The following is a 6,000-nucleotide window of genomic DNA, read 5'->3' as shown; positions in this document are numbered from 1 at the left end:
ATGGTGCGGGGTGGCGGGTCTGGGTGGCGGGTCTGGGTGGCGGGTCTGGGTGGCGGGTCTGGGCGGTGTGCGGGGTGGCGGGTCTGGGTGGCGGGTCTGGGCATGGTGCGGGGCGGCGGGTCTGGGCAGCGTGCAGGGCGGTGGGTCTGGGCGGCGTGTGGGGCGGCGGGTCTGGGCGGCATGTGGGGCGGCGGGTCTGGGCGGTGTGCGGGGTGGCGGGTCTGGGTGGCGGGTCTGGGCATGGTGCGGGGCGGCGGGTCTGGGCGGCGTGCGGGGCGGCGGGTCTGGGCGGCGTGCGGGGCGGCGGGTCTGGGCGGCGTGCGGGGTGCTGGCAGGGTGCTGTGTGGGACTCAGGCCGCAGGGACGCACGCTCCCCCTGACTGTGTTTCTCTCTTTGCAGAGGAGGAGGCCGGGGACCTGGTCCAGCCGGGCATCAGCTTCCCGGGGCCGGACGAGGACGATCTAGGTAGGGTGCCGGCCGGCCCGGCCACGCCTGCGGTCACCACGCCCCCGCTGGGACCGTCCGCACGCCGGCCCCACGAACCTTCCCACTAACACGTTCCCGCATGTGTGTGACTTTGGAGCGTCCTAATGAGGAATAGTGAATGTGAATGAAAGGACAGTCGTTTCTCGACATTACGGCAACGTTAGGTGGGACCATGTTCCCCGGCTCACGGTCCCCCTCCTCCCCACCCCTCACAGCTCCCCCGGCTCGCAGCGGCTAATCATTAAGGCAGATGATGACAATGATTAGCTCCTGAGGCCGATTATCAGCACACTGAGGCATGCCTGCGGCGACGCCGCTCTCCCGTCTCCTCCGAGACTCACCCTCCCCTCGGGAAATCAAAGCCAAAGTCCTCTCGTCGGCGTTTTTCCAAGAGGCCCCTCCACTTGACCTCCGTGCCGACTCCTCTCGCTGCCCCGCGCCCCTGTGCGTGGAGGTGAGCGGGCAGGCCCTCCCGGAGCCCTGGTCCCGGCCTGTGGGGTCTCCCGGGGCTGGTGGCAGCCACGCGGGCCCCCTAGTTCTGTGCCGCCCTGACCAGGAGGGCCGGGCGTGCTAGGCCGTCGTCACCGACACGGACGCGTGTGTACGTGAAAAGGGACAGCTCTTTTTCTAAAAGATATATTTTTATTGATTTCAGAGAGGGAGACAGAAACATCCATGGTGAGAGAGAATCATGGACCGGCCGCCTCCTGCACGCCCCCTACTGGGGATGGAGCCCGCAACCCGGGCCTGTGCCCTGACCAGGAATCAAACCGTGACCTCCTGGTTCCTAGGTCGATGCTCAACCACCGTGTCGCTCGAGCCGGGCAGGGGGCCGCTCTTCAGACAAGTGAAGTGTTGGATAACCTTGGCCTCCAGGGGAAAGTGGGATGAGACCCCCGGTTGGTGGCTTGCTCACCTGAGAGGGTCCAGCGCCCCTGCCCGGCCCCCGATGGCACCTCACCCTGCACCGTGCCTCCCACGTCAGTTTGTAGGGAAATTTGAATTTTCTTAACTTATTCAGTTTGGCAGCCCCGATTCCGTTGCCCATTGAGTGGCTTAAAGGATAATATTGAACATGGAAGGAGTCCGCTTGTGTAAAGCGGTGGTTTCTCTGAAAGAGAATCAGAAGCCAAAAGGGTTTGCTTTTCTTTTTCGATGAGGACACAGGAGCGCTTGTCAGCCATGCGGCGGGGGAGGAGTCCTGCCTCCCGAGCCGGCTCAGCGAGCTCCACGCTGGGAGACAGGCCGGTCGGCTCACTGCTTCCATTAGCAAGTCCCGGCGCTGTGGCGTTGGAGCGAGCCGCCCACGGGTCCGCTCTGCGAGGCTGCGTCCCTGCCAGACCTCCCCCGGGAGCCGGTCTAAAGAGGCTTCCTTAGGGAAACAAGAGGGTCCCAGCCGCCCGCCCGGCCCGCGTGGCTCCGTGGCTGAGCGTCCACCTAGGACCCAGGAGGTCACGGTTGGATTCCCGGTCAGGGCACAGGCCCGGGTTGTGGGCTTGATCCCCAGTGTGGGGCGTGCAGGAGGCAGCCGATCCATGATTCTCTCTCATCATTGATGTTTCTCCTCTCCCTTCCTCCCTCTCTGACATCAATAAAAATATATTAAGAACGGATTAATCTTTCAAAGAAAAATAAGCGTATCCCAGCCATGCCCACACTGCACCCGCTCCATTTAAGGGCCTGTGCATTCTCCGAGGCTCAGATAATGAAACGTCGGAAAGTAATTTTATGAGGCGACGGCCGTGGGGTCTAGGAAGATAAAGGGGGTTTCTGTTCAATTAACCCACCGTCCGTGAGAAGCGCGGATTAACGCCGCCGTTGAAAAGACGGCGATGGGAGAGGGGGGCCTGGCTTTTGAAGAGGAAATGTTACGCGGAGCATTGAGACGCCCTGGAATTAAATGGCTCTGCCGGTAATGTTGGGGTGGCACTGGCCCATTACCGCTGTTATTTCTGAGAAAGACGCTTCGTGCTCTGGCTGCTACATTTAAATCGGCCATGACGAGCTGGCCTTCTCCAAGCATCCGTGAGGACCGGTACCCGGCCCAGATGTGCAGCGGGGAGCCAATTGCACATTGAGATGAAAAAAGGCAAATTAAATGATCACTCAGCGGCTGTGCGGCACCTGCTCTCCGACCCGCGGCAGGAGGGGAGGGGCGGGGCGGTGTGTGCCGTGAGGAACACGTTCCTGTCGCCGTGCCGCCCGCTGGCCCTGGGAGCCTCCGTAGTGGGGGGGGGGGGGGGGGGGGGGAGGGGCGGGCGCGGCGGCGGGGAGAGGGCCTCGGCGGCAGGACGTCCCGGCATCGTGTCAGGGCTGCCCACACCCGGCTGCGTGCGCGTCTCGTAGCGACTACAACACCAACTTATTGTAAAAGAGCTCCCTTTTATTTTATTTTATTTTATTTTATTTTTAAGGGAAAGGAAATAGCTCTTTTATTATTTATTTATTTAAATATTTTTATTGATTTCAGAGAGGAAGGGAGAGGGAGAGAGAGAGAGAAACATCCATGATGAGAGAGAATCATTGATCGGCTGCCTCCTGCACGCCCCCCACTGTGGATCGAGCCTGCAACCTGAGCATGTGCCCTTGCCCGGAATCAAACCCGGGACCCTTCAGTCCGCAGGCCGACGCTCTATCCACTGAGCCACACCAGCTGGGCAGACCGCCCTCTTAGAATTTCACTTAGTTCTCTCCTTTTGTAAGCACCCCTGGCCATCCTGTAGACTCGTAACTGTGTAACTTGAAGTTTCCAGAAATAGTGGGTCTGGAGCTAAGCTGTTTTAGACAGTCATGGTCTCCTACACCCCCAGCAGGAGCCGCCCGCCGCCCTCCTCTCCCTCCCTCTCTCCAGCGCCCCCCCCCCCCACCCGGTCCTCCCTCACCCCAGGACCTGCCGGGTCCCCACGGCCCGTGCACATGCAGACACCGTGGGTGGGGCACGCCCCTCCCAGCCGGTGACATCCAGCGAAGGCGGCCGCTGCTGCGCAGAAGGGGGCGGCCTCTGGGGAGTCACGTGCCAGTTACTCGAGGGAACATCCAGAAGATACATTTTACTTCTTTTCGTTAATCCTCACCCAGGGATGTTTTTCCCACTGATTTTTAGAGAGAGTGGAAGGGAGGGGGAGAGACAGAGAGAGAGCGAGACAAGGACGTGAGAGAGAGACATCAATCAGTTGCCTCCCCCATGCGCCCCAACCGGGGCTGGGGATCGAGCCTGCAGCTGAGCTCCCTGCCATTGACTGGAATAATCGAACCTGAGACCCTTCGGTCCATAAGCCGATGCTCCATCCACTGAGCCACACCGGCCAGGGCTGTACTTCATTTCGGTGTCAGGTTAAAACTTGGTGTCTACACGAACACATTAAAATGGGTGTCCAAGTCGCTCAGTTGGGGTCTTGGGGTTTTCCATGTATGTTTCTGGGGTGCGTCCCCTCCCTTTTCCTCGGGATATTGGTTTCCCGTGCACGATGGCCGAGCTGCCTGGGTGGCCCCCTCCCCGAGTAGTGACGCGGTACCGCCTCCTCCGTGCCTCCCCGCACGCACACGCCTGTCCTCGTCTACTCGGGCTGCAGCGACAGGATGGGCGGCGAGTACACAGGAGCGATTTATTGTGACGGTCTGGAGGCTGGGCGCTCCAAGGTCAAGTTCTGCGGAGGCCCTTCCCGGGTCCCTGGAGGCGGCTTCTCGCCGTCCTCACGGGGCGGAGGGCGAGGGGCCTTGTGGCCTCTGGGATGAGGAAGCTGGTATTTCCAGGTCTATTACACACACACACACACACACACACACACACAGAGACACACACAGAGACACGCATGCACACAGAGAGACACGTGTGCACACACAGGCGCACACACAGACACGTGTACACACAGAGACACACACAGAGAGAGACGCATGCACTCGCATGTGCACACACAGACACACATGCACACACAGACACATGCACACACACGCAGACTGAAAAACAGCACGGGAGGTCTTCGTGTCTCCTTCCTAAGCTGTTCTCGTGAAGTGACACTTTTCCTGCAACAGTGAGGGAGGCTGGTGGCTCCTGAAATGAGCAGGTGACGGTTTTACACTCACGTGGCCTCGGGGGGGACAGGGATGGGCACAGACGTGGTTGGCGATAGACGACGCGGTCCACGTCATCCACCTGCTCCTGTGAAGTGACTCTATTTCGCTTCGCTGTCGAACCGTTTATGCTGACACGGTTCTGATTTTTAAACTGCGGTGGCAGCTCCGTGGGCCGTGAATCCGAGGTACTGAGTCACGCCTGGCAATGGTTTAAATGAAAAAAGAAAGGAAGGGCAAGAACGTGTAGAACGTAGAGAATGACAACATCAGGGCGCAGCACCACGGGAGGGAGTGCGTGTGCGCGTGTCCGGTTCCCGTGTGCGCGTGTGCGGTCCCCGTGTGCGTGTGTCCGGTCCCCGTGTAAGTGCACTTTGTGTACCGGCAGCCTTTGGAGCCGCACGCAGGCAGCCGTGCGTTGCAGAGAGCGGGGGTGGGGGGAGGGGGAAGAGGGGCGGGGGGGACGGGGCGGGGGCGGGCGCGAGCTCAGGGCTCCTGCCAGGACGAGGCGGCGTGTGCGGCGGACCCAGGCCGGCTCTGCAGGTGTCCCCACTTGGGAACGGCAGTTCGCCTGGTTCCCACGAGCCTCTCGTTCCTTGTTTATTGGGCCTTGGCTGCTGTCGGTGGTGGGAGTGTGCCTCCTCCCTCACCCGTCCTCCTGTCCCTCCCTCCAGGGCTCCGTGTGAAACACTGCCTGGCATTGCACTGAGGATGCAGGTGACTCTGCACTTTCTCTCAAACCCGTGGTTCTTTAGGCCACGCGGTCACTCAGACTCGCGCTGACAAAGACGCGCGGCGGCACTGCCTGCAGAGGGCGCTGTGCGTGGAGGAGCGGGAGGCGGTCCGGCCGGGCAGCGCGGAGGGAGGTGGTGGGTCTGCAGGTGACCAGGGTCTGCAGTGGGTCAGAGATGGGCTTCCCACGGGCAAAGGCCCTCTCCGGCCTGGCTCCACGGCCTTTCCTCCTCGGACGCCCATCTTCCCAGAGGGCACCGAGTCCGACTCCGGGAGGCTGAGTCTCAGCGCCCGGCACCGAGTCCGACTCCGGGAGGCTGAGTCTCAGCGCCCGGCACCGAGTCCGACTCCGGGAGGCTGAGTCTCAGCGCCCGGCACCGAGTCCGACTCCGGGAGGCTGAGTCTCAGCGCCCGGCACCGAGTCCGACTCCGGGAGGCTGAGTCTCAGCGCCCGGCACTCTCCGGTGTCACAGACGTGCCTCCCGCGGCCCCTTACAGCACAGAACCTGCTCCAGGATGGTAAAGCCTCGGTGACGTTTTGTACCCGTTCGTGGCTGCACTGTGTGGAGGGAGCGGTGTGAGCGTGGCTCACGCCGAGGAGGAGAGTGTCCCAGGACACGCTCTCGGTGCGTTGCGTTAGGGTGTGGGCCCGGCGGGGCGAGCGCGCCAGTCCGTCTGCCCTGGACGGGCAGGTTAACAAAATCGTGGAG

The 6,000-nt window shown here is 61.7% G+C and overlaps 1 protein-coding gene across 1 annotated transcript in view; it reads left to right on the top strand.

Moving 5' to 3' along the window:
- The first annotated feature begins 423 nt into the window (after positions 1 to 423).
- DLGAP2 (DLG associated protein 2) overlaps positions 424 to 6,000 on the top strand; it is a 72,796-nt gene continuing 67,219 nt past the window's right edge. The window contains exon 1 of the mRNA XM_079779033.1: positions 424 to 466. The gene's annotated coding sequence lies outside the window, so the exon portion shown is untranslated. The remainder of the gene's footprint in view (positions 467 to 6,000) is intronic.

This window comes from Cnephaeus nilssonii (genome assembly GCF_951640355.1).
Source record: "Cnephaeus nilssonii genome assembly, chromosome: 8".
NCBI classification, from domain to species: domain Eukaryota; kingdom Metazoa; phylum Chordata; class Mammalia; order Chiroptera; family Vespertilionidae; genus Cnephaeus; species Cnephaeus nilssonii.
This window is presented reverse-complemented; position numbering and strand designations above follow the sequence as displayed.